The sequence below is a fragment of the Neomonachus schauinslandi genome, chromosome 1 (assembly GCF_002201575.2).
Source record: "Neomonachus schauinslandi chromosome 1, ASM220157v2, whole genome shotgun sequence".
Classification (NCBI taxonomy): domain Eukaryota; kingdom Metazoa; phylum Chordata; class Mammalia; order Carnivora; family Phocidae; genus Neomonachus; species Neomonachus schauinslandi.
In genome coordinates, this window is record NC_058403.1 from 212,877,456 (window position 1) to 212,901,625 (window position 24,170).

Genomic DNA, 24,170 nt, shown 5'->3' on the forward strand with positions numbered 1-24,170 from the left:
TGATGTGACTCGGCTGCCAACCATTTTACGGGAAAAATGTGCCAAGCCTGCTTTGTAGCTTCTATTCAGGCCTCAGCTGTGGGGGCAGGGAGCAAGCAGCTGGGGCAGGGGTCACCGTGGCCCAAATTCTGTCCCCCTTGTCACTGACCCTTCCCCACAAAATCAGACCAAGCCCGCACCCAGGGGTGTCTGTGAGTGTCCTCAGTGGCCACAAGAAAGCACCACACATAGGGTTCCCTGCACTCGAGGCCAGAAGTCCAAGATGAGGGTGTGGGCAGGGCTGGTTCTGGCTGAGGCTCCAGAGTGCTCTCGGAAGCCGGACTCCAAGCACCAGAGGCCCGCAAGGGGAAAAGGCGCCTGTGTGCTTGCAGGCCAGGCTTTGCTTCTCCAGCCGCAGTGACTGTGTAGACGGAAGGATGTGTCTGACCTTGGCCTTGCTGCTGCTTGAGGGAGCAGACACCCCCCAGTTACCTATCTCGGGTCCTGCTTTTCCCTTCCCCCACAACCCTGCTCTTTGGTTTGGGAGCAGAGGGGCTCCCCTGGACCCCCATCATCCTCGATCCCTCCCCCATGCTCCCAGCCACTCACACTCCTCTCCCTCCCATCACGGCCGAGGTCCACGCCCCTTGGGGCATCTTCTTGGGGCATTGAACCCCCTTGTCCCACCTGGTCTGCAGCTCTGCCTGTCCATGAAGCCCAAGGGTGCTTCAATTTCCTTTTAAATCAGAAGAAATTGTGAATGGAATACTCCAGACTGGATCATATTTATCTTTACACCAGTGTGGTCATAAAGTATGTTTAGTATTTTTTCATGGGGAGGGACCTCCAGAGTCAAGATGAGGCCCTGGTCTAGTCCCTTCCACCCGGGACACATCATGCCAGCGTGGAAACTTCCTTCTGTGCCCCAGTAAGAGGCCCAGACTCTCCACACAGCCACCTCCCCCCATCTCCTCACTCTGACCACCCACATCCCGGCCCGAACTCCAGGCACCAGCCCCGCATGGGCCTCCCGTGGCTCTCCAACACTCCACCCTTGCACTCTGCGCATGGACGCTGTCTACTCTAGGAGGCCTCCCTACTTAATTCCTTTCATTAAGAAAATTGAGATATCATTCACCTGCCAGAAATTCACCCATTTAAAGTATCCAGTTCAGTGTTTTTGGTCCATTCACAAGGTTGTGCAATTATATCATCATTATTTGATTCCAGAATACTTTCATCATCCCTAAAATAACCCTATACCCCATTCCTCCCTCCCCCAGCCCCCGGCCCCCATGAGCCCCCTTCCCGTCCGTGGATGAGCCTGTTCCGGACGTGTCACCCACGTGGACTCACACCCCGTGTGGCCTTCTGTGTCTGGTTCCCTCCCTGAGCGTCATGGGCTCGGGGTCCGTCCCCAGGGCCACGCGTGTGGGCGCCTGGCTCCTCTTCATGGCTGAGTGATGTTCCATTGTATGCATGTATGTATATATATGTGTGTGTGTGTTTTATTTATCCATTCACTGGCTGATGGACACTTAGGTTGCTTCTATGCTTTGCCTATTATGGAGAATGCTCCTGTGAACATTAAGGGCACACGTTTTTGTGTGGATGCATGTTTTAATTTCTTTGGGATAGATACCTAGGAATAGAATTTCTGGGTGAGATAGAAACTCCATTTTAACCTTATGAGGAGCTGCCGTTTCTTAACTTCAGAGTCTGTTCATCCCTGTAGGTCAGGGTTCTGCAAATTGCAGCCAGGAAACCAAATCTGGCCCTTTGCCTGTCATTGCAAATAAAGTTTTATTAGCACACAGCACGCCCATTACGTGTTATTTACCGAGGCAACTGGGTTGAGTCGTTGCAACAGAGACCATGTGTCACACAAAACCAAAAACATTTACTATCTGGCCTTTTACAGAAAAAAGTATATAACTTAGCACTTTATTCACACACTTTATTCAGCCGTTTGTGTATCTTTAAAATCCCCCACACGCACACACAAAGTTCCCTTAGGGCAGGAATTTGATTTTTTGTTTCTCTGTTTCTGTTTCTTACTATCATTAAACATTTGTACGTACTCCCCACCCTCACCGTCCGGGAGCACCGAACACATCAGACCTCCCGGACCTCCGGGCCTCACTTTCCTGTGGGTTATAGCACTGGTCTCCCTCGGGGGTCCCGCCCTCGGCCTCGCTGGGGAGTCAGCTGGGACTGGAGGCAGCGAGATACATCCAGGCCAACTGCATCACGTTCTCTGGGGCAGGATGTGGCATCCGTGTATCTTGGAGCCCCCAGGTGATGCCAAGGTTTGGGAGCCCTGCATTCCTGGTTCCTAATCCTAGATGTCTGTACTTTTCATGGATTTCGTCCTGATGGAAGGAGCCGGTAGACCCTTCCTCCCGTGCAAACCACCCAGAGGTAGGGGACTTGTGCTGGGGCAGGGGGGTGAGGCATACATTTTCTACATTTCCGCAAGTGCCGTGAGTCTGTCAGTCCAACAGGGAGGGGGGACCCTTCTCACTTGGGGTCCTGGCATGTCACAGCTTCAGAGAGACAAAACACCTACAGCCAGTTCTTTTTTTTTTTAATGACCAAGGTATTCTTTTCCTGGGGCGGCTGTAATAAATGACCCAAACTTGGTGACTTAGAACAGAAATTATGCTCTCACGTTCTGAAAGCTAGAAGTCCCAAATCAAGGTGTTGTAGAGCCTTGCTCCCTTTAGAGGGTCCGTCCTGCGTCCTCCAGCTCCTCGGGGCTCTAAGCAGCCCTCCCGGGTGTGCCTCCATGGCCCTGTGGCCTCTCCCTGTGGCTGAGAATCAGACCCCCCTGCACTCTCTCAGAAAGATACCGGTTGTCGGATTTGAGGCCCGCCCTGGATGACGTGGATTGGCAAAGGGTTGGCAAAGACCCTTTTTCCAAATAAGGCCACGCGGTGAGCTTCCAGGAGAACATAAATTTGGGGGACCATCTCCACCCCATTACAACCAAAAGACGTTATTTTCGTCTTGCTGAGAACTACCCGTCCTTAAGATGAGTGCGGAACAGCCCCTCTACAGAACCGCCCTCCCCACTCTGCGACCTGTCCTTTGGTTTCATCTGCCATCGCCCCCACACCAGCACCACCTGCCTGCATTCCTCCGTGAGTGGTGCTGCGTTGTGTGCGCATGCGTGTGTATGTGTGTGCACGTGCATGTATGTGCATGCTGTGTGTGCATGTGGTGTGTGTGTGTGCTTGTGCATGCTGTGTGCATGTGTGTGCACTCAAGTGTATGTGTGTGCGTGCATGTATGTGCATCCGTGTGTGCACTCGTGTGTATGTGTGCGCATGCGCATGTGTGCTTGTGCATGTATGTGCATGCTGTGTGCATGTGCGTGCACTCGTGTGTATGTGCATGTATGTGCATCCGTGTGTGTGCATGCGTGCGTGTGTGTGCGTGCATGTATGTGCCTCCGTGTGTGCACCTGTGTGTGCATGTGTGTGCGTGCATGTATGTGCATCTGTGTGTGCACTCGTGTATGTGTGTTCATGTGCGTGTGCTTGTGCATATATGTGCATGCTGTGTGCATGTGTGTGCCCTCGTGTGTGTGTGTGTGCGTGTATGTGCCTCCGTGTGTGCACCTGTGTGTATGTGTGCGTGTGTGTGCGCACATGCGCGTGTGTGCTTGTGCATGAGGTGTGCACTCATGTGTATGTGCATCCGTATGTGCGCATGCGTGCGCGTGTGTGCATGCATGTATGTGCATCCGTGTGCACCTGTGTGTATTGTGCGTGTGTGTGCGCGCATGTGTGTGTGCTTGTGCATGCTGTGTGCACTCGTGTGTATGTGTGTGCATTGCATGTATGTGCATCCGTGTGTGCACCTGTGTGCATGTGTGTGTATGCGTGCACGTGTGTGTTGCATGCACTTGCGTAAATGCGTCTCATCCTTCTCAGACCAGGGGAGGGTGGGAGGGTAGGTAGAAATGTTCAGATCAGCTGACGGTTACCTTGGTGATGGTGTTGCCGAATACAAGGTGCTGTACGTCCATTATCTCAATGCAAATAAATATTTAAAGAGTAAGTCGACAGTTACGTTAAAAATTCCTCCTTAAAATGAAGACAGTGAAGTGATTCGGAGACATACACTCCATAATCCTGGCGTGGTGGTTCTCAGTGGAAAGGGGTGGGGGGGCCCTGCCCCCCGGGGACACGGAGCCATGTCTGGGAACGTCTGTGGTTGTCATGACTTGGGGCTCCTGGTGTGGAGGGGGTGGGGCCAGGGATGCTGCTCAGCTCCCCCCCAGCGCCCAGGACCCCCCCAGAGAGTGAGTCTGCTGATGTCAGTAATGTGGGGGTGGGGAGGACCCTGTCGTAGATACTGAAAGTAAGGATCGCTTTCAACTGAACATAAATAATGCTTATTTATTGGTCACGAAGAAAGAAAAAAAGAATGAGCAGTGAGTGTACCCCCCGGCAGCTGTGACAGGTTGGGACCCTGCTTTCGGACCGAGAACAGACCAAGAGCCCAGGGCACGAGAGCAGCTGCTCTGGGGTGTTTGGTGCCTGATGGTCAGGCTTTGATCTGAACCCTCCGAACCTGCTGGGTTTTATTGCCAGGCCCTGAGCGGGCGGAGGCCGTGAATGGTAGCCGCGAGCCAGGTTTCGTTCGGAGAAATAGAACACAGAGACACTTCTGAGAGGTGCCCAGCCAGGGGATTGCCCGCCAGCTCCCCAGAAGAGCTGGTCACAATCATGAAGAAGCACTTCCCGTTCGTTTCGCTGCCCGGGGCAGCTTCCTGTGCTGGGCGGTTTGCTCGGCATTTCTGAGACCTACCAAGGAGAAGGGTAGACCGACAACCTGTTTGCAGTCCTTCCAGGAGAGGCGCGGCCGCGGGGGCTGAGGCCCGGCGCCTGGAGGTGAAGCCGCAGACCAGGGGTCGGGGTACGTGTGGCCACGGAGGGCAGCAGTGCCTGCTTGCATCCATGGCTGCAAAGTGACCTAGACTGGTGTGCTCCGCACAGGCCAAGTCATTCTCTGGGGGGGCATCCCGGGCACTGTGGGAGCTGCGCAGCATCCCGGGGCCCCACGTGCTCTGTGCCCAGACTTCCCGCTCGTGACAGACACAGACGTCCCCAGACACGGCCCGGTGTGCCCGAGGGCAAGATTGCCCCAGGTGAGACCCCCCGACCCGCGACCCCCTCCACACACGCACACACACGTGTGCACACATGCTGGTGTGTGAAAGCCTCTGCCCACTCCTGCATATAAAGAAGGGCCTTGCTTATGGAAAAGCACAATTAGCCAGGCATTCTGGAATGTTCCTCCCTCCCGTCTAGCAGGCGAGTCACAGGCAACATGTGTCTCCAGGGGCATCAGGGGCCCTGCCCCGCCCGCTCTGCAAAAGCAGTGCTGACACCTTTCCCAGGAAGGTAGAGGAAAGAAGAGAAAATCACCTTAGGACTGTTCGTAAGCCCTGGGGAGGCGTGACCCCGCACAACCCCTCAGCGGCAGCCGGCTGCAGCCCTGTAACCCTCAACTGGACCCAGGCGAGTCGGCCCCGACCCTGGGAGCCCCCACTCCCACTTCCAGCAGTTTGGATTTCCTGCCACGCGGCTCTCTGTAATACATGCGTTATAGGATTCTTTTCACTGTTGCTGTGGGTTCAGTGCCCTGTGCTTGCCTGGTGCTGTCCTCACAGAGGGCAGAGAGCAATGCCACGGGGCCCCTGTGTCTCAGACAGGCCTTCAAGGCTCACAGAGCGAGCGGGCAGGTGTCCAGAGCCGGGACGTGCTCAAGCCCCCCTCGCTGCCCCTCGGGCCAGACAGACTGACCTCTCAATGCCTCCAAACAGATGCTGGCTGGCTCTCTTCTAGAACCTCCCAGAGTCTTCTAGGCAGTTCTTCCTTCTCACTTGAACATCTCATCGGGCGATCAGAATGTACCCTCTTTTCTGTCTTCAGGAGCGAGAGCCGGGCTAGTGACGATGAAAGTTGTAATAAGAACGGACAAGAGGATAGGGATGCACCCTGGGAGGAGGCGCTGGGGTGCCTCCGGGGGCAGTGGCGATGCCGAAGCTGGTGCCCATGACGCAGTGCTACGCTGCACATGGAGCAAGGGAGTGTGGGAAACACAGGGTGTGACCGCGAGCCTCTGGTCACACCCCCGGCAGCCGGTCCGTACGTGACCTTGACCTTGTGCTGCTCGAGCTTCTGTTTAAAGACACCTTAGTTAACGCAGGGTCGGCTCGTTAACGCTGCGCTCACAGCCAACAGCGCCGTGAGGGCCGCTGAACGCGGCGTCTAACGTGCGTCCTTCCTCCGCGGGTTGCGTGGTAGCCTTCCGTGCTGGGGACCACCAGCCGGCCCCGCCACTCTGCACTTGGGCCGACGCAGACGGCCACCAGCCGCACGGAAGGCAAACACTGTGGCACTCGGGACCGAGAGGGACCCTCGGGTCCTGGCCCGAGCTGAGCGCCTCATCCCTCTCAGCTGGGAACGGGGTCAGCGACAGATTTGTCACTGCTCTGCACGTGTCCGAGGATGACCAAGAAATCCCCCCAAGCCCCCCTGGAGAATCGACTGTGGTTACACATGAATTTTAGCAATTAGGCAAATTTGAGAAAGAGGGGAAGCTGCAGACAGTGCGGCTCAGCACGGGAGCTCCGTGCAGACTTGCCCGAGGCCCAGCCCTCAGGGAGGGGCCCACCCCAGCCACCTCCCACCCCCACCGTGCTCCAGCCCAGCCGGCAGAGTCTCTGTCCCCCACTATGGCTCTCTCAGCCCTCCCTTAAAACAGGGGTCTCACCAGGGCTGGTTCTGCCCCCAAGGGGCACGGGGCCGTATCTGGGGACATCTGTGGTCGTCACAAAGGGGGGTGTTCTTGGCATCTAGTGGGTGAGGGCCGGGGGTGCTGCTCAGCCCCCACAGTGCCCAGGACGCCCTCGCAGAGAATGAACCAGCTCCAAACGTCTAGGCCATGAGGGAGACCCTGCATTATTTGAAAAAGCAACGGAGTCTGACCCCTGCTCATGCTGGACACCAGGGTAACCCCCCAGGCGTCAGAGGGGACAAACCAGGGCAACCCCAGGGTCTGTGAGTCACCCCCACTCAGTGTGTGTAGTGAAGTGTGTGCAGCATCCCGGGAGCTCAGGAGTCAGATGGTTACAGAACGCAGTCTCCTGGGGGTCAGTGGAACCCCCTGACCCAGGGGTCTCACCTGGGGGAGATTCTGCTCCCCAGGGGACATTGGTGACGTCTGGGGACATTTTTGGTTGTTTCAACTCCAGCGAGTGCTCCTGGCATGGAGTGGGTGGGGGCCAGGGATGCTGCCCAGTACCCCACGGTGCTCAGGACTCCCGGCAGAGAATGGTCTGCCCCGGGGTCCCCAGTGCCCTGGGAAAGACCTGCTTTAGAGAAAACCACCCAGCTGCCTCCTTCCTGCGTCTGAGACGCTGGAGCCTCCCAGAGCCTTGACTGGACCTCCCCCACTGGGCCGTGGGCTAGGAGGTTTCCACCCAATGTCAACCCGCCATGCCCCAGCCTGTGATGCTAGCCCCCGGGGCCCAGGGCGGCTGAGAAAGGCTCGTGTGGCCCAGACATGGCAGCAGAGGCGAGACCCTTTGTGTAAGTGGAAAAAACCCTGTTGGTTTGTGGAAAGAGCTAGTAATTTTGCAAAGGAAGGGGGGCCGGCTCTCAAGAGCATGGGAGATCTTGGGAGCCAGACAGAAACAGCCTGGCCTGCGTTGGCCCGGGGGCAGGGGCTTCTGTTGAGCCCCCAGGGCAAGCCCACAGCAGAATCAGCCCCACGGACCAGTGCCACTCCCCCCACCCCAAACTTGAGGGTCTAGCTGCCGGCTTTTCAAAGTGTGGTGGGTCCTCAGCGGCTGCAGGGGTCCCCCTGGGGGCCCAGACCAAGGCATCTGCCTGGACTCCCTAGCCTGGAGCGTCCTCAGACACACATAGGAGGCCAGTGCTGGCCACAGTGATGCAGCTGGACGGGACACTCGCCTCTCCCTCGTGGCTGTGCTGGGAAGCGGGAAAGGGGTGCCCCCCCCAGTGGTGCATTCTCATGGCAGCTGGGGCAGCACGGGGTGTAGGCTTGCACTCAGTCTCAGGGTCACCCGACAGCTGGACACGGTGGCCCCCAGCGCCTGTCCTGCCATGGGTGTCCAGTATCAGAGAGAGATTCAGCTCTGTCCAGGGTTCCACCTGGAGCAGGGGTCCCGTTCCCTGGAAAACAACAGCTCCAAAGTGCCCGGGGCCCACCCCTGTGTGATCTCAGGACTTCCTGGCCTTCCTGTGGACCCTCTGGCCCTCGGCAGCCAGCCTCAGATCCCGCGCCTTCCTGCGCCCATATACCTGTCACCTCCTCCACCCGAGGTTAATTGCTTTGCCCCGAGTCTGCATTTTCCACCTCTCCCTCTTCGGTCCCGGCACGTGGCTTCCAGCAAAGTAGAAAACCAGGCATGGAAAAACACTGAGCGTTACGTTTCAAGGCTCAGTCCCTGAGTGTTTTGTTTTTCTGATACTGGTGTGTCCGATGGACCGGCCTGTCGTGCGCCAGAATGGGATAGTGGAAGTTCCAGAAGTTCCAGTTCGAGTTCCACTCGAACCCCCCTGCCCCCCAGGGAAACACAAGTGTCTCTCCACACAGGGTTGGTTGTAGAGAGTAAAGCAGACTCTCCAGACCCCCCAGTTTCTCTGGAAGACACAGCCGGTTCCAGTTCACACGCCACATTTTTGGCGACAGCAAAGTATATCCCTGAGAAAAGCGGGAGATGGTTAAGGCAAAACTATTGAACCGCTCTCCTCTCTCTCTCTCTCTCTCTCTCTCTCTCTCCCCCTTCTCATTCGGGGGAAAGCGGTGCTCTTTGGAAAAACTGGAAAAGGTATGTAGCATTCTATCTTACTTCATGAGTTTGGAATCTGTTGTTTTTTAGAAAAAAGGAACAAGCAAACCACAGTGCTTGGTGCTCACATGACACGCGGGGCATCGTGTCGCCGTGGAAAGAGCTCGGGGCTCGCGGCCAGGAAACCCACATGCAGACCCCGGCTCTGTCGCATTCGGAGGATTCCTTTCATCTCTGCCACGGAAATAACATCCCCAGCCTCCCAAGAATGTTGCAGAGATGAAGCGAGGCCCTAGATCTAAGCACGCACAACCCCGGGCGCTGGAGCCGGGGCGGGGCTCGCCCCACGTGTGCACGTCCGGGAAGCGCGTCCAGCCGGCTCGGCTGCTGCCTGTGCTGGTCGTTCTCGGTGTCCGCCCCCCGCCCGAACCCCGTCCAGCTCCAGACGGCTGGTGGTGACGTCACCCTCGTCCCCCCGCCTGTGATATGCGCCTCCTCTCTGCTGTTCCCAGTCAGTCCAGCAGACGGGTCACAGCGCTGTCCGTCCCTTCAGAGAACCAGCTTGGGGTCTCATGGACGCTTGCGCCGTGTTTCTGGTCTCAGTTTCGTTTATCTCCACTCTGCGCTTGTCACTTCCTTCCTCCTACCAGCTTTGGGGTTCTCTTGTGTTTCCTCAGAGTGTGAAGTCAGGTCGTGGACCTGAGAGATCTTCCTCCTGTCTTCACAAAGCCCCCTGGTTTACACGTCCGTCTCGTCCAGAAACAGCCTCACGGAAACATCCGGAATAATGCTTGACCACACACCTGGGCATCCCACGGCCCGGCCAAGCAGACGTGGAAAGCTCACCAGCCCCTGGTCTCCCAGGCTGCACGGCCACTTGCCCAGCTGCACGGCCCCTCAGAGGCCCCTGGGCCATCGCCACAGCCCCTGGGAGGGGCAGGACGGGGTGGTTGCTGGGGACTCGGTGAGGAGAGCCGAGGGGGCAGCTGGACCCTCCTGCAGATACGTGTGCACCCACAGTCACAGCATCCAGAGAGTGCAAACAACCCAAGTTCCGTCAACCGATGAACGGATGAACCAAACATGCCATGTCCCTCGGCCGCGAGCAGGATCCAGGCGCCCACACGCGCAGCCCCGGGGACGGACCCCGAGCCCATGACGCTCAGGGAGGGAACCGGACACGGAAGGCCACACGGGGTGTGCGTCCACGTGGGTGACACGTCCGGAACAGGCTCATCCGCGGACGGGAAGGGGGCTCAGGGGGCGGGGGCGAGGGAGAAGGTGGGGAGTGACCGTTGATGGGGGCGGGGACGCTCAGGGAGGGAACCGGACACGGAAGGCCACACGGGGTGTGAGTCCACGTGGGTGACACGTCCGGAACAGGCTCATCCACGGACGGGAAGGGGACTCGTGGGGGCCGGGGGCTGCGGGGGGAGGGGGACGGGGTTGCTTTTGGTGATGGAATGTTCTGGAACTAGATGGAGTGTGGTGGTTGCACAACACTGTGAATATACTTAATGCCACTGAACTGCACACTTGAAAATGGTTAAAACGAGGGCGCCTGGGTGGCTCAGTTGGTTAAGCGTCTGCCTTCGGCTCAGGTCATGATCCTGAAGTCCCTGGATCGAGTCCCGCATCGGGCTCCCTGCTCAGTGGGGAGTCTGCTTCTCCCTCTCCCACTCCCCCTGCTTGTGTTCCTTCTCTCACTGTCTCTCTCTCTCTGTCAAATGAATAAAATCTTTTTTAAAAAAAAGATTTTACGGGTGTCTGGGAGGCTCAGTTGGTTAAGCGACTGCCTTCGGCTCAGGTCATGATCCTGGAGTCCCGGGATCGAGTCCCGCATCGGGCTCCCTGCTCGGCGGGGAGTCTGCTTCTCCCTCTGACCTTCTTCCCTCTCGTGCTCTCTGTCTCTCATTCTCTCTCTCTCAAATAAATAAAATCTTAAAAAAAAAAAAAGGTTAAAACGCGGGCGGTCAGTGGAGCCTGCAACTCTTGATCTCGGGGTCACGAGTTCGAGCCCCACAGTAGGTGTGGTGCCTGCTTGATGAAAAAAATGGTTAAAACAAGTGTGCTGTTATACATACATCTTACCGTATGTATGCGCTTTAAAAACTGACAACGTAATATACCAAAAAACGTCGAATTGTATATTTTAAATGGTGAGTGGGGTGGTTTCTGAGCTGACATCTCTAAAGCTGCTAAAAAGAAGTGGTGTAGGGAAGAGAGGCGGAAGACCCAGCGTGCTGCGGAGGGGTCGCGGTGCTGGAATCGCGGCCAGGGCCTTCTTGCGCTCCGGCATCGCGTGCCTATGCTGAGGGCATGGCTGATAGGCCTTCCCAAACGCCTGAAACGGCAGGTGTGAGTGTTCGGACACGGGGCGGGATCCTGGCCCCGCCTGGTCTCTGCCTTGGCGTGGTGGGCGTGTAGGGGACCGTGTCCCTCCCGGTGCAGGCGTGGGACCCATGTGGGCGCAGGCGGGGCCCCCGCGCTCGGGGGCAGCAGGGGAGGAGGCAGGACTGTGGCTGGCGAGCCGTCCGGTGAGGCGGGGAGTCCCGGGCCGTTGGGCGCCTGCGCTGGTCACAGAGAGGTCCGCTGGTGTACCCGGCAGTTTGTTCTGGAAGGCAGCCAAGAGCCCGGCCCGGTGAGGAGTGTTTCGTTGCAGATGGCTCTTTGGCCTGGAATTGGTCGACCAGCGGATCTCCATATTCGCTGGCTTGGTTCCTTCTCGGACACACCTGGGCTCCCTCCCGGTTCTGTGTGGCCGTGGGCTTTCTCCCCGAAACAGGACACACAGCTGTTTCTTCTGAGACCGATGATTTTCGTCAGGGATCTTGGGGTCAGGAGGGAGACCTTATTATTTTGCATTATTTTTGTATTCTGTATAGATTATTTTTAGAGTCAGATTCATTTAGGAGCAGAAGGCCCAGGTGGTGTGACATCGCAGGATGAAGTGGGGGGATGTCCTAGTGGCCACATCGGGCTGCGCCCACCACCTCCTCCAGGCCTGGGTTCCTGCTCTGGTATCTCCAGCCACGCCCCTCGGCAGTATTAGTGATGCTGCATATGACAAATGACCCCAAACTCCACGCAGGTGTTCTCCCATAGTCTCCGGGGTCAGGAATCTGGGCGCAGCCTGCTGGGTCCTCTGCCCAGGGTCCCACAGGGCCACTGTCCAGGTGTCAGTCAGCCTGCAGCCTCACCTGGAGACTGGGGGAGCCCCTGCCCCTGAGCTCCCTCGGGGTGCTAGCAGAGCTCACTTCCTTGCAGCTGTGGGGCCGTGCACCGGGGTGCCTGCTGCCGGTCACTGGGGCGGCCGTCGGCTCCTGGGGCTCACGCCCCGCTCCTTGCCACGTGGGCTTCCTAAACACAGCCGTCCCTGGCCACGCCAGCAAGGAAGATCTCACGGGTGGGGACAGAAATGCAGGAGTCTCCGCCGTCTGTGGAAGTCCCGTGCGGATCCCGCAAGATCACGCTCACGCGTTCTGTGCGTTCTCCGCTTCCTGTGTGTCCCGGGTCCTGCGGAGACTCCAAGGGCTGGGGCACCGAGGCCGCCGGCAGCCACGGTCCCCTCCCAGCCAGAGTCACAGGAGACTCGGCACTCCCTGGGCAGCCCCGGGCTTGGCTGCCTTCCTGCAGTAACAAGAAAAGGCGTAATGGAATTTGGACGGTTGAGAAAGGGGATGTCAGCGTGAGCAGAACCAGACACTCGATCTCATTGTTAGAAATTCCGCGCGGGTCATCGAAACCTCATCTTGGGGCAGAGGCCACTGGAGTGGAGATGAACTCACTCCCAGAAGAGGTTTCCCACAAACCCAGCGCTGGCACCCGGCACCCCACGGCCGGCCGTGGCCACCCGTGGGCACCCAGGCACTGAGATGCCTCCCTCCCAGTCGCTGGGGCCCATGGCTCCTGCGGTGGTGTCCTTCTCTGGAAGGTTTTGTAAGAGACAGCAAAACCCCACTCTTAGCACCACGTGGCTGACGCAGCTCCTTTGCTCCCTGTCCATGCCCCCAACGAGCGTGCGGCCCAGCAGCCCCGTGGCTGAGGCCTTGCCAAGCCCTCCCCTTGCCCGCACTGGCCGGAGCTGGCCTCCCGAGCTGGGCCTCTCACTTCTCTGTCCCTTTACTCTGTTTACGGGGTCACACGTCCATCCAGACCCACGTGGGTTAGAACTCAAGTGGGGGGTTCCATGCAGACATCCTGATGCTTTGCTGTAGTGCAGAGAAAGGCCCCCCCAGACCCTCCTGTCTGCACCGCGGGGGCATCTGGGGACCCTCAGGAGTTCTGACCCGCCTAGACACCAAGGATTCATGGGGTGTGCACCAGGAGCAGGTACTGGGAGCTGGCCTTCTCCTTTGACCCGGGAGGGACCAACACCGAACACAGATTTCATGGGAAAGCTGCCTTGTGGGATTGGATATCCCTAGACCAGGTCTCCTCGCCGGCACCACAGACCCTGGGCTGGGGCCCTCCCTGCGGGGCATTCCGGGCACTGTGGGGGCTGAGCAGCATTCCTGGCCCCACCCCTCAATGCCAGGAGCCCCCCACTTGTGATGACCACAGAGTCACCCCAGCAAGACCCCACTGTAGACTCCGCGCCCCCCACACCAGGAAAGTCTGAAACTATTCAGTCAGTCCCACTATGGGCTGTTTGTTTCTGTTGTTCTTCCTTGTTAACATGCAAAATGCCCCCAGTGACAGCCCTTAGGAAGAGCCCCTCTGCGTCTGCTTTGTCCCCGGACTTTCCAGCCACAGCAGAGGTGGAGTGGGACATCCCTGGGGACTTCACAGATGCTCTGTGACGCGGTGCGCAGCCTTCAGGAGCTGGGTGTTGGCCAGCGACCCAGCATCCAAGAGCAAGGAGCTGCCACTGACGGTCCAGGTCTGAGGCCCGTCCTCCTGCGCATGTGCCCCCCTTCTGCACAGCAGAGAGGAGTCGAGGTGCCCAGGAGCCCCCATCTTGGCCCCTGGAACCTGTGAATAGATGCCTGCCATGCAGAGGGCAACTTGCAGGGGCAAGCAAGTCACGGCCCCCGAGGAGGGGGTGACCCTGGGTTCCCGGGGCGCCTGGCGTCCTCACGAGGCCCTCACGAGGGGGAGGCAGAGGGTGGGAGTCCCAGAGACGGGCAGACCCCGCGCCGCTGGCGGTGAGGATGGAGGGGGGGCCGCGGGCCAGGAAGAGGCCGGAGCCGGGTCTCCCGGGGGCCCCGGGGGGACCAGCCCTGCCCATGCCGGGGTTTTAGCCCCGGGAGGCTCATGTCAGATTTCTGACCTCCAAAATGGTCAGAGAATATATGTGTGAGGTTTGAAGCCACCAAGTTGGTGGTCATTTGTGACAGTGACCACAGGGAATGCATAAAGGGCCCGGGGAGCGTCCACGGAGCTGAGGACACCCCGAGAAGGGGTCTTGCGCAGACTGGCTGAGGGGATGATGTTCCCAGGGCTTTGTTGGGGATGTAGGAGTTCGTCCGCGCGTGGGGGGTTGGGGGGGAAGGACCTGCCTGAACCAAGGTGGGAAGGCTGCGTCTGCCCTCCCCCCACCCCCGGCCTTCCTGCCCCTCGCGGGGCCTCAGTGCTCAGAAGCCAAGGGCAGGAGTGCTCAGTGTCCCGGCCCAGCCATCGGGCTTGCAAACCCTCACATGACTGCAGTCATCGCCCGGTGACAGAGGGAGCCTTCTCTTCTGCTCCCGCATCAGCCACATCGTCACCCTTGGTCACCACCCGCGCCCACAAGCCGGCTCATTCTTGGGCGCCGCGCTCTCAGCCCCCGGCAGCACCGTGTGCCCTGCAGCGCTGTTTTTCCCTCGCTTGTGGGCACCTCATTCATTCCCGAGTCCCCAGCCCTTTCTAAATATAGCCGCCCGGGGGACCGATTTAGCCCGCGCACAAAAGGACCAGGCTGACAGGGGAGTCACGAGACGCTGTTTTCCAAGGGGTCCGTGGCTTCTCTTGGGAAACATCTACCTGGCAAAATCCCAACTGGAGCTTCCCTGCCCCCCACCCCACCAAAAGGTCACGGATGCACAAAGGCTCAGAGGAGGCCCTCACGTGGCCGGCCCGCCCCACACCAGGCCAGGGTGACTGTGACCCCGGAGAGGCCGCGGGAGGGGGGTGGGGGGCCCAGTGCTTGGAGCCTCGGACGGGCTTCAGAGGTGGGTGGCGGAGGCCAGGGTTGGGGGTTAAAGAGGTTTTGTGTCTGCCTAGTATTGAAGTTCAAATGCCAACACGGCTCCCGGGGCTCTTCGGAGGTCCCCACTGTGGCGTGACCCCAGCCCAGCTTCTGGGGACACAGGGAGGCACTTGCCCCTCCCTCTGACTTTCTGGCCTGTGTCCAGGCTGTGCTGTCCTCGCCGTGTGCACGTTTCTCTGGAGTCTGGCACAGGATCTCCCCCGGCTGCCCCCAACGCTGCTGACAATCTGGGCAGGTCCTCTCCGCGGGGGGGCATCCCTGGCGCTGCGGGGGGGGTCAGCAGCATCCCTGGCCCCCCCCTCGGTGCCAGGAGCACCCCCAGTTGTGAGGACCACAGACGTCCCCGGGCACCTCCCCGTGTCCCCTGGGGGCGTGGTCCCCCTGGGTGAAGGTCCCTGTTCCAGGGGTCTCATGACAGCACTACAGTGAGAAGGCTGCCCCTGGAGGCGTGCGGGGCCAGGGCCTCACCCACCACGGGCGCTGATCTAGGTGACTGTGCCGCCCACAGGCCCTGTGAGGGGGCGGCTTCTTGTGCCGGCACCTCGGAGCTTCCTCGCCCCCTCTTCTGTCTCCCTCTGTTTGCTTTGGGACTTTTTCCTCTGTCGACATCGACACCCGGTCTCTCCTTCCGCACGCCGTGTACCCAGGAGCAGTCCTCCCCGGCGGAGGGGGGTGGGGGCTGCATTCCCCCTCCAAGCACTGTGCCCCCCGCCCCCCCTAGAATCTGGCTGCCCCTTAGTGTTTCTTGGGTTTGGGTTTTTTCTTCCCAAGTGATGGCTGGCAGGGGCGGGCGTCTCCCTCTTGTCCCCGGGAGACACAGATTCAGAAGCTCTGTGAGCTGCACAGTTGCTGGTTCTGGAAGTTTTAAAGCAAACTGGAGGCTGTTTCTGTTCTCCCTGAAGACGAGGGGTCGCTGTGCGCCTGCCCCCTGCCCTCGCAGCCTCTGCAGCCCCAAGGGCCCCACCCCCTTCCAGCCAAACTTCCAGGGGCTCTGACTCCCCCCACCCTGGCCCCATGAGCCCAGCGGCCCCATGAGGGGGCTGGAGAGGAGCAGCCGGGCTGTCCGAGCTGGGCGTCGCGAGGCTGTGCGGCCGGAGGTGACCTGTACGCGCCCTCACGCCGCAGCCTACCGGAGCCCCAGGGCTGGCTGCGGCCACTAACGGAGCACTGCGGGGGACCACGCTGGTTCGGATGCCGTGCCCACATCTCTGGGCAGTGAAGAAGGAGAATGGCAGGAGTCACGAACGCAGCACGCTGAGCTTAGTGTCCACACTCAGCGGTGAGAGCGAAGGCCAGCTGGGACCATCCCGGGCTGTGGACCCACGTCCTGCACAGAGAGTGCTAGAGCGAAGCCGGCCCCACAGTCCGGGGACCCTGTTCCGGCCTCGCCCTGGCCTGTGGGCCAGCTCTGCTCTGTGTGACAAACTGTCCCAAAGGAGTTGGCTCGCAGGTCTGGAGGTCAGAGGTCGGGCATGGCGTGGCTGGTTTCCCGGCTCGGGGTCTCACCAGGCCAAAGTCAGAATGTCTCCTCTGGAGCTTGAGGTCTCTGTGCCCGTTCAGATTGCTCCAGAATTCCGCCCCTTGCAACTGCAGGACGGGGGTCCCCACTCCCTTGCTGGTTGTCAGCTCCTAGTGGCCGCCCCCATTCCATGCCCCAGCCCCCCATCTTCAGAGCCGGCAGCAGGGATCTCTCTGCACCAAATCCCTTTCAAGCTTCAGATAGTTTCTCCACCCTTTTAAGGGCTCCCCTGATTCTATCAGGCCCACCAAGGGCAATCTCCCCGCCTTAAAGCCGCTGCTACCACATGGCAGAGTCTTTCCCTGGAGCGAGCTTGGGTCCTCTACTCAGGTCCCACCCACACTCAAGGCCAAGGGATCGTATGCAGTCACTGGGGGTCATCGTAGAGGGAAGCCCCCCACACCTGTTTCATCTCCAACAGGCACGCATACCCTGGCCCTGAGGAGGCCTGCCCTGGAGCTCCCGGGGCCGGAGGCTGGGTCTCGTTGATGCTCCTGCCGCTTCCTGAAGACGTGTCTGTGTGGGAGACACGGGATGGTTGAGCGGTGGGTTCCTGGAAGGACCGACTCCAGAGCCCCGCTCACCTCATTTCAGGTGCCATCAGCCCTGGCCTTGCTTCCCCAGCGTGGGAGTTAGCCTCGGGCCCGCCTCTGCAGCCCTGGGCCTGGCGAGTTCACACCTTGCAGAAGAGATGTGAGTGGGCCTCCCCGAGGGGCCCCAGGGCTGTCAGGGAACATTCGGAGCCTGGAACTGCCCACACGAGACCCCCCCAGCTGCCTCCCCCCGGCTCTCAGAAGCCCGAGCCCCCTGGGTGCAGAAACACGGTTCCCCACAGCCCAGACCTCATCCCTGACCTCCCTCCTTTTAAACAGCAGGGGGGGGGGGAGCGGTGCTGGCGCTGCCAGGAGGGGTCCTCAGCCACACCGCCTTCAGGCCACCAGCACCCTGGGCCCGCGAGCCGCTCCTTGAAGGCCCTTCCCTCCTGGCCGCCGCCCCGCCAGGCACATTTTTCACATTCTTTTCCGGCTACGCATCCCAGCCCGCCAACTTTTGGAAGCCTCCACCGGCAGGGCACTCTTCCTCTTCTCGTAAGGAGCCAGCGCAGGCCGCTGGGGTGCGGGCTCCAGGAGCGGCCGGGGGTGGCGCCCTCCCCAGCTATGAGAGCTATGTGTGGAATTCGGAGGGGTCGCGGGCATTTTTGTCTGGCTGTCCTTGCTTCCTGTGAAGCTGGAAAACACCTCCGGGGGTGGAGTCGGCACCCCGGGCGGAACAGAGAGGCTGCATCAGCTCCCGGGGTGGGGGGGGGGACCGCAGCCCAGGGCATGTGCCAGGAAGGCAGGGAGCAGACCCGCTTTAGCCCCGGGATCCCCGCAGGGCCCCGTGTGCACCTTGGCTTTGCACGCCACCACGCCGAGGTTCAGCCTGCGCACCCGCAGGGGGGTCTCGGGCGTCTGCTTGCCGTGCGTCCCCCTGGGGGCGCTCCAGACGCTGTCATGCTAAGCACCCTGGCGCGACGCAGGGTCTGAATGGCCTCTCAGAGCCCGCTACGTCTGGGCCTGAGCTGAGCTCGAGCGCCCGTTACTCCGTCCGACTCACTGAGTCCCATCAGGGGAGGGCCGAGGAGACAGAAATATGATCCCGGGAAGCCCCCCCGGGGGTCCTCCACGGGGTGCCGAGGTGACATGCCTTCCAGGGAACACACGGGTTTCTCGGACTCACATGGGCCACGCTGTGGGAAGGTGGCAGGGAGGGGTGCTCTCGTCCGTGGGAAAACATTCCCAGGACTCGGAGTCCCGGCTTCGCCTACACGCTGCTGGACAGGAAGCACACAGCTAAGACCTTTGTCACTAACGCTTACTCGGGTTTCTCTCGGAGCCCTCAGCGCCCCAGGCCCCCGACGTCTGCAGCACACACAGCAGCCAGGCCTTCCCCAAAGGAAGAAGTGGTCCTGAGGCTCCTGGGACCGGTGTGGGTGTTGAGAGCCCTGGAACCGTAAACCCTCAGACCCGGGAGCGCCGTAGACCCCACTCCCTAAGCCCTCTGCCAAGTACACGGGCCGTGGAGGATACAAAGTCCACACCAGCCCTGACCTCGAAGCTTGCCTCTGTCCACGGGGAGTCGGCACGGAGGGGGACAGGGCAATGCGGCGGGATGTGGCCAGGAGGCCCCCAGGGCTCATCTCCCCACGAGTCCTGGTTTGGGAATTACATTCGAACCCTGGTCCAACCTCCACCAGCCATGTGGTCTCGGGAAGGTTATTAACGTGCGCACATCTTTGAGCCTCAGTTTGCAAACATGTGAGAATGGGCACAGTAATTCCTTCGTGGTGCCGGACATCATGGCCCTGACGAATGATAGGGACTGCTAGTACTCTTTACTGCCGTTTCTGCAAGTTGCTGGGGGGGTGACTTTGAACAAACCTCTGCCCGTCTCCAGGCCTCCGATGCCTCATCCACAAGGTGAGGTCAGAATGACCAGAAAGCGCTCGGCTTCTGAGCAGCAAGAGAAGCTGGGAAGCTCAGAGCCTTGGGAGGTGAGGGATACGTCCGTGATCTTGGGCTGGCGATGGTTTCACAGGCGTGCGTAAAGTCGTCAGACTGAGCTTCCCGTGTGCGTGGCTTACACAGGATGAAGCTGCTGCACCATCTTTTTTTTTTTTTTTTTAAGATTTATTTATATATTGTAGGGGGGTGTAGGGGCAGAGGGGGAGAGAGAGAGAGAGAGAATCCCAAGCAGACTCCCCGCTGAGCACAGAGCCCGCGGGGCTCGATCTCATGACCCTGACATCATGACCTGAGCCGAAACTGAGAGTTGGACGCTTAACCGACTGTGCCCCCCAGGCGCCCCCCATCTTTACGTTACCTATGTAACAAATCAGATACTTCTCCAGCTCCATGTTTTACAGGTGAGAAAGCTGGGGCTCGGAGAGCCAGGGCACGTGCCCAGGACTGGGTCTGCACGCCATCGCCCAGCACCGCATGCAGGCTAGCCCTCATGTTCCTGCCCACCCGCCAGAAACACGAGTCTTCCACGTCACGCTCTAAGTCTGGCAAGCCGTTCACTGGTTTTAGTTCTTACTGGGAAAACAGCATTGGCTTGGGTTTCAACAGCAGCAAGAGGAGGTATTTCTTTTTCTTCCTTTTCTTGTAAAAAGCGTTTGCTTAAAAACGTTGCTCCACACACATGATGGAATATCACTCAGCCACGAACAGGGGCTGCCCTGGGGAGGGACCCCGAGCCCACAATGCTCAGGGAGGGAACCAGACACAGAAGGCCACGCGGGGTGTGAATCCACGTGTGTGACAGGTCCTATTTCTCTAAAATTTCGCTTGGGGATGGTTTTAAGCAGAGAAGTCGTATGGTGAGATTTCTCCTAGAAAGGTGATTCAGGGGGCCACGGCAGAAAATATTTTGGAGGAAGACGTGGACCCCATGCCCAAGGAACTGGCAGCCCTTGGAAGAGGCAGGCGGCCAGGAGTACTGATCCCCTGGGCACACGTGGTGGGAACGCATACAGAGAGGCCCAGGATGGCCCTCTGCATTACCTGGGGAGCACCCACACCCAGAGAGTGGGGTCAGATGGAGGGAGAAGAGAACTCAGGCCTCTTTAGCCCCTTCTCAGGGCACTGATCCCATTCAGGAGGTCCCCACCTCCTGACGCTGTCCCTTTGGGACTTGGGATCTCTGCATGAACTTGGGGGGACACATTCAGGCCACAACAGCAGGAGAGATGCTGGGGGAATTCCCGGCAGAGCACAGTGAGTGACAAGCTTGGACTTTGCACCTGATTCTGTGAGGGAGCGAGGCCCCCTCGCGGTTTCTGCGTAAGGGAGGGTCAGGCTCCAGCTGTCGGAAGGGGGGGTGCAGGGGGCACAGGGGCCTGCTGAGGCTGCAGGCAGTGTGGGGAGGGCCCGGCGGGCAGAGAAGTCTGCGGCCGGCCGGCCGTGGGTCTCTCGTTCTGGGCCTGGGCCAGATGCAGGTGTGTATGCAGCTTTCAGGTGCTGACTCAGTTTCTCCTGTGTGTGAAGCCACACGGCCCAGAGAAGATGCCGCTGGCATCCTCCCGAAGCAGCACCCAGGGCTGCAGTCGCTGGGGCGCACTTACCAAAACGGCGTAATAAAAGGGAGCATCCCAAAATGTTTAAGGCGGACGCACAGAACGGCTGTTGAAAAACTGGTTGGAGGCGACTAGGGAGCTGGTGACTGGGGTGCGGAGGCATTTCCGGGGGCTTCCACTCCCTGCTGAGTTTTCCATGAGAACTCTCGAGTGGTTTTGTCAAGTTCTGTCCCGGGTTTTTCACTCCTTCACGCATTTCCTCCCTTCCGTCTGGGCTCATGTTTCTCTAATATCCTCTTACTCTACCTTAACAAGGCGGGTCTGCTGAAGAGGCTGTCTGTTCCTGTTTGTCTGGAAATGTCTGTATTTCACCTTAAATCTGGAAGTCTGTTTTCACCAGGTCTAGGGTTTTCCCTGAGTCCGCCTGATGGTGGTGCTTTTCCCTCCAGCAGCTTACGTTTGCTTGTTTGCTTTGTAATTAACTGATTTTATTGAGGTGTGATTCACAGTCAGTAAAATGACCAGATCTTAAATATACAGCTGGATGAATTTTGACAAACATGCACCTCCGTCAAGACATAAAACGTTTCTGCTGTCTGACTTCTTTTGCTGGACAAGATATTCTTGAGATTCACACGTGTGGCTCCTCTCCTCCGTAGGCTGGTTTTGTCATTGTAAATGCCACCATATTTCATGGCATGAATTGGCGCAGTTTGCTTATTCGTTCTCCTGTTGGCGGGCATTTGGGTTGCTTCCAGTTTTTGCTATTATAAATAAAGACGTACGAACATCTCGTACAAGTCCTTTCCTGGGAGTATGTTTTTGTTTATCTTGGGTAGGTCCCTAAGAGCAGAACTGCTGGGTCATGGGTTAGGTACGTGTTTCGCCTTTTCAGAAACTGCCAACCCGTTTTCCAGAGTGGTTGTACTGTTCTACACTCCCTTCAGAAACGCCTGCAACTTCCAGCATTTCAGCGCCGTCCTCAGTATTACAGCTGCCAGTCTTTTTCATTCTCGCCCCCATAGCGCTCATGAAGGAGCCTCCCATTACAGTTTTCCGTTCCTATCTCCCTGACAACTGATCAGGGAGCACCTTTTCCTGGGCTTATGGCTAGTTCTCTGTCAGTGTCTAAGATGCTTATCCTGCCCGAGGTTCTAGGTGAATCTGTGGCTGAAAGTAGTATTTTGTTTCATCCTCAGTTTGGGGGAAACTGTCTGTTGTTACCACTTCAGAGATGCTTCTGCTCCATCCTCCCTCTTCTCCTTCCAGAGCTCCGGTCACATGTGTGTTACACCTTTACTGCTTCCTTCTGTCTTTCACCTTCTCCTCCGTCTCTCCTTCCCCTCTGCGTCTCCGTGCTTCGTTCTGGATGTTTTCCCCGAACCGTCCTCCAGCTCACCAACTTTCCCCTTAGTCGTCTTCAATAATACCGTTCTCTCCGCGGAGTTCCTACCTTTTAGATATGGGCGTCACGCACATGTCCACTGGTTCTTCTGTAGTGTCCCGTGCTGCTAAAACCCCAGTCTCAGCTACGCATCTCCTTGAACGTAATTAACACAATTATTTTAAAGTGTCTGTCAACTCCAGTGTCGGGAACCCCCGTGAGTCTGTTCATCTTGCCCGTTATTCCTGCTGGTTTTTGTTTGTGGGGCCTTATCTCCTCGTCTGCCTGGTTATTGCTGGTTGTGTGCTCGATACTGTGCTTGCCGACCTGTCTGTGGAAATAATTTGAGTCCTAAGACTGTTTACCTGTGCCTGGCATTTAGGGCCACCCGCTATCTAGGGTTGCCTCAGTCCGGTCCCAGGGGCTGGGTTTATTCGGCACTCTACTGCAGTCGCTTTAAGGGTTTACCTGTATCCTGTTTACCCGTATCCTTTTGTGTGTGTAATAAACGCAGGGACCACATAATTTTGCAGGATTATTTGGGAAAATTCTCTCAGGTAATGTCACCTATGGTAGAAGTGACGGTAAAATTAAATTCCATCTAAAATACAGTCTAGGGACTCCTGGGTGGCTCAGTCATTAAGCGTCTGCCTTCGGCTCGGGTCATGATTCTGGGGTCCTGGGATCGAGCCCCGCATCGGGCTCCCTGCTCCGCGGGAGGCCTGCTTCTCCCTCTCCCACTCCCCCTGCTTGTGTTCCCTCTCTCGCTGTCTCTCTGTCAAATAAATAAATAAAATCTTTAAAAAAAAACACAGTCTTGGGGCGCCTGGGTGGCTCAGTTGTTAAGCGTCTGCCTTCGGCTCCGGTCATGATCCCAGGATCCTGGGATCGAGCCCCGCATCGGGCTCCCTGCTCAGCGGGAAGCCTGCTTCTCCCTCTCCCACTCCCCCTGCTTGTGTTCCCTCTCTCGCTATGTCTCTCTCTGTCATATAAATAAATAAAATCTTTAAAAAAAAAAAAAAAACACAGTCTAATCAGAAATTGCCATTCATTCAAATGCCCAAGAAAGACACACACAGTATCTGCCCATGTTGTTACCACATCTGAGTTTTTCTTATGCTTGGACTGCAGGGCTTTGTTCTCCCCGTTTGTACCAAGGGGGACTTTTCCCAGCGCTCTCCCTTTGCAGGGCCCTGGATCTCAATCTCCGTATCGCCAGCCTTGCAAGGCTGATGGAAGCACCACTCAGCCTCTTAGCAAACCTTCTGTCCTGGGAAAAAGTTACCCCAAAAGCCAGACTCCTGGGCTTCTGTCCTCCCCCAGATCCTAGCTGTAAATTCTTCACTAATAACCCTCCAGTGCCCTCAAGCAGATATGCCTGTGTTCTGTCCAGCTTTTCTGGTTGCCCTCAGCAGGAGAGCCTGTCCATGTTAGCGGGCCCACGGTGGTGTAAGCCAGAATCGGCAGATAGAGGTCTTCATTCAAAGTCCAAGGGACTTAGTCGGCGGAAGCCGCCAACGTGGATCATCTGGATCTTAGAACCACCGGTGACAAACTGGGAACCCTTCTCAGCTTTTAGAACCGCCCTCTTATTTTCCAGTGGAGGAAGCTAAGACCCAGGTCAGGGCAGAGCTGGGATGTGAACCCACTTCCAGACATGCCAGTTGCACCTTCAGGAGCCAGCGGCCACCTTTGTCCCTTGGAACGAGGTGCCCGGAAATCACTCCATTTCTCCCTGAGACCTGAGGCTCTGCGGGCTCCGCAGGAGGGCTTTGTGGCTGAGGGTCCCCAGAGGCCGGAGCACCTCTGATCACGCACGCACCCGTCCCACGCGGCTCCTGGGCATCTGAGGGGAGTGGCCACCGCAGTGCAGCAGCTCCGTGGGGAGCGGGATTTCTCAATAGCTTCCAGCAAGCCGGCCCTTCCACCTTCGCTGGGCACAGGACGTGCAGGGCACCTGTCTCTGGTTCCGTATCTCCAGCAGCTGCGTTTATGATTAGCAGTCGCCACGGTGCCTCAAAGAGGGCCTGCTCCGTGGCTGCCGGCCTCTGGGCGCCCCCATTCCTCGGCACTGGAACTTGGGGACCTGGAGGTGTGCCAGGCCTGGCCCAGGGAGTGCGTGTCGTTCTGAGCACCGCAGAGTTTGCTGGAGCTCAGAGAGGGGAAGTAACTTTCCCAAAGCCACACAGCTTTGAGGTCTGTGCAGAA

At 58.4% G+C, this 24,170-nt stretch overlaps 1 protein-coding gene across 1 annotated transcript in view; it reads left to right on the plus strand.

The window, feature by feature from the left end:
- GNG7 (G protein subunit gamma 7) overlaps positions 1-24,170 on the plus strand; it is a 119,455-nt gene that overhangs the window by 81,597 nt on the left and 13,688 nt on the right. The gene's annotated exons all lie outside the window — the stretch shown is intronic.